Source organism: Nematolebias whitei, chromosome 12 (assembly GCF_014905685.2).
Source record: "Nematolebias whitei isolate Nwh7 chromosome 12, NemWhi1, whole genome shotgun sequence".
NCBI lineage: Eukaryota > Metazoa > Chordata > Actinopteri > Cyprinodontiformes > Rivulidae > Nematolebias > Nematolebias whitei.
The window spans coordinates 47546253-47550290 of NC_056509.1; the positions used below are offsets into that span (position 1 = coordinate 47546253).

General features: G+C 42.8%; 1 non-coding gene across 1 annotated transcript; it reads right to left on the minus strand.

Annotated features, from left to right (window-relative positions):
* Positions 1-3868: 3868 nt before the first annotated feature.
* trnat-ugu lies at positions 3869-3942 on the minus strand. Its single transcript has one exon. It is a non-coding gene; the product is annotated as a tRNA-Thr (tRNA).
* Between the last annotated feature and the right edge of the window lie 96 nt (positions 3943-4038).

Consider the following 4038-nt stretch of genomic DNA (forward strand, 5'->3'; position numbering starts at 1 on the left):
CCATCCTCTGCTGGACCAACATGTGATGGAGAAACTGAAGGAAACAAATAAAAACATCTGTTAAACAGACTAAATGAATAATGTTTTTATTTCTGTCTCAGTTTTACTTTGTTCTTCTTCTGTGGAAACATTAAAGAAGTCAAACACGTTCGTCTCACAGAGAAATGGAGGATTGTAGTGAAGATAGAAACAACTCCTGTGTACTTGTGTCACAGTGGACCACAGCACGTTGTTGTCACGTCTGCAGCACCAAGTCGGCATCGATGGGACTGCTCTGGAGTGGTTGGGTCCCATCGATGTGGAGGAGCACCTGTTCTACTCCAAGACACTCCTGGATACTTGAACTTCTCACCTTATATCTAAGTGAGAGTCCAGCCACCCTATGGAGGAAACTCATTTCAACCACCTGTATCTGCGATCTAATTCTTTCGGTCACTACCCAGAGCTCATGATCATAGGTGAGGGTAGGAACATAGACTGACCAGTAAACAGAGAGCTTCGCCTTACAGCTCAGCTCCCTCTTCACCACAACGGACCGGTACAGAGTATACAATACTGCAGACGCTGCACCAATCCGTCTGCCAATCTCACATTCCCTTCTTCCCTCACTAGTGAGCAAAACCCCAAGATACAGTACTTGAACTCCTCCACTTGAAGCAGAACCTCACCCTTGATCTGAAGAGAGCAATCCACCCTTTTCTGGTTGAGGACCATGGCCACAGATTTGGAGGTGCTGATTCTCATCCCAGCCGCTTCACACTTGGCTGCGAACTGCTCCAGTGAGAGCTGAAGATCACGGCACAATAATGTCAACAGGACCTCATCATCTGCAAAGAACAGAGCTTGAATCCTGAGGCCACTGAACCAGAATCCCTTCACCAGCTGGCTGCACCAAGAAATTCTGTCAATAAAAGTTATGAACAGAATCAGTGACGATAGGCAGCCCTGGTGGAGTCCAACTTCCACCCTGAAGGGGTCCAACTTACTACCAGTAATGTGAACCAAACTCTTGCACCGCTTATATAGGGACTGAACAGCCCACAACAACGGGCCCTCAATCCCATACTCACAGAGCACCCCCCCCCCCCCCCCCCCCATGGTGTACCCCAAGGAACATGGTCAAAATCCTTCTCCAAGTCCACAAAACACATGTAGACTGGTTGGGCAAACTCCCATGACCCCTTGAGGACCCTAGTGAGGGTAAAGAGCTGGTCCAGTGTTCCATGGCCAGAATGGAATCTGCATTGTTCCTCCTGGATCTGAGGTTCGACCAACGATCAGACTCGCTTCTCCAGTATCCATGAATAGACCTTACCAGGGATGCTAAGGAGAATGATGCCCCTATAATTGGAGCACACCCTCCAGTACCCCTTTTTGAAGAGGGGAACCACCACCCCAGTCTGCCAATCCAGTGGCACTGCCCCAGATGTTCATGTGATATTGCAAAGGCATGTCAACCAAGACAGCCCCACAACATCCAGAGCCTTTAGGAAATCAGGGTGAATCTCATCCACCTCCAGAGCCATGTTACCATTGAGCTTTTTAACTACACTGGCAACCTCAGCCACAGTTATGGACAGACCACCCTCAAAGTCCCCTTACTCTGCTTCCTCCATGGAAGACTTGCCAGTAGGATTGAGAATGTCAGAGAAGTATTCCTTCCACCTCCTGACAACATCACTGGTTGAGGTCAACAGCACTCCACTTTCACTAAACATAGTGTTAGTAAAGCGCTGCTTTCCCCTCCTCAGCCTGATGGTTAGCCAGAAACTCCTTGGAGCTGACTGAGAGTCGTTATCCAGGGTCTCACCAAATGCCTCCCACATCTGAGCTTTTGCCTCAACAAGAGCCAAGGCTGCAGACTGCTTGGCCCTCTGGTACTCCTCAGCTGCCTCCAGAGTCCCACCAGCCAACAAGGACTGATAGGGCTCCTTCTTCAGCTTGACAGCCTCCCTAACCCGGGGTGTCCACCACTGAGTCTGAGGATGGCCACTGCGAGAAGCACTGACAACAATGTGGCCACAGCTCAAGGCAGCCACTTCAACAATTGAGTCATGGAACATGGCCCATTCGGACTCAATGTTCCCCGCCTCAGCTGGGATGTGATTAAAGCTCTCCTGGAGGTGTGAGTTGAAGATCTCTCTGATGGGTTCTTCTGCCAGGTGTTCCCAGCAAACCCTCACTACACGTTTGGGTCTACTGGGTTTGTCTATCATCTTCCCCCGTCATCTAATCCAAATCACTACCAGGTGATCAGTTGACAGCTCAGCTCCTCTCTTTTTGTGTTCAGGTTGAAGCGGCCACTTCAGTTTCAACCCGGACAGAAAAAGGTGCGACACAACTACGTAAGTGCGTGGTGACGTAGATGTTACGTAGAGCTCAAGTCCAGAAGGCGTTAGTGGTAGCAGGCTAAGCTAGGCTAATCTCCAACACGCGTTAAGTGTTTGCTTCAAAATGAGTTCCCATGATCGTCAGAATGTGACTGAACAAGGTTTCACAAGCGAAGAGAACAAAGATGACATCACTGATAAGAGAGAAAAGACTAATTTGCTGGTTTGGAAGTGGTTCATCTTTCCAAGACCTGATAAACTGCAGGTTTCAGTCAGTGTGCTGCAAAATGTGACAGAGAGTCGTTCCAACTAGCGGTTGGAACATCTAACTTGTTCCACCTGACAGAAGATGATGAGTCACATGATGAAGCACAATAACATTTGAGCCAAGGTTTCCCTGAAACACCCCCAGCGCTGTATGCTTTTTTTGTTTTTATCATTAATTCATTCATTTAAAATAAAACAAATTCATCAAAAAGAACAAAAAAACATTGAATGAAAAGGTTGTAGAAAGAAGAAAAAAATTATTATCTGCCCCTAATTTAAAAAATACAAAATAACTAGAAACAAACAACCTTGACTTGAACAATCTCCAAACTGAAAACAAAAAAACTTCAGGTATCCTTCACCTGGTACTAAACCTTCCCAACAACTTTAACTATCATCTTTTTAAACATATACATTGTTTTATAAATGTTTATGGTGATATCAAAGCAATTCCATAATCCTGTTCCCTGAATTACAACACAGCTCCTTCAGACTAGTTCTAAATGGAGGTTTTACAAACATTTACATTCCCTTAAGGTTATTTTTACAAATTTTAATTGAATATTTGGGGCTAATATTTTTGAGCTTTATACATGACTTGTAAAATACTATATTCAACCAAATCATAACATTTTAATAATTTCAACTGCTGAAATAATATATTTGTTGGGTGACCATAGCACGTCATACTACTAATAATTCTTATAGCTCTTTTTTGTAAAAATTAAAATAGGGTTTGTAATTGTTTTGCATGCTTTTCCCTAAACTTCATTACAATAGATTAAATATGGAACAAACATTACATTATACAATATATACAAAACTTTGTCATTCAAAAACTCTTTTACTTTATACAGTAATGCAATTGATTATTTGTATTAAGTATTTTACATGAGATTTCCACGTCAGCTTCTCATCAATAACGACGCCCCAACATTTTATTTCATTAACAACGAATTTCAATGCTGTCAATTTTAAAGTTGTTGGTTAAAGTTAAAACTATTAATATTGACAAAGTTGAGAATTTTATTGTTTATTTGACAGTGATTTCAATTTTTTGAAGGCTAAATACAAATAAAAGGTGAACATTAATTTATTTGTATAGTTTGTAGTTTTTCTGAGGCTTTTATATTGTTTATATCGATATCGAATTATATCGTTATTGACCGAAATTAAGAAATATATCGTGATAAAAGTTTTGGCCATATCGTCCAGACCTAACCACATGTACAGCACGTGGTGCGAACGACAATAAACTCTGAATCTGAATCAGGCACCGCTGGGATTTGAACCCAGAATCTTCAGTTTACAAAACTGATGCTTTGACCGTCTAAGCTACAGTGCCTGGTGATGATGATGATGGGTCTGTTTTTATTGGGTAGAAACAGTTTTCTTTGGGGGTGGGACGAAACCGGAGTTCCCGGAGAAAACCCACTTACTT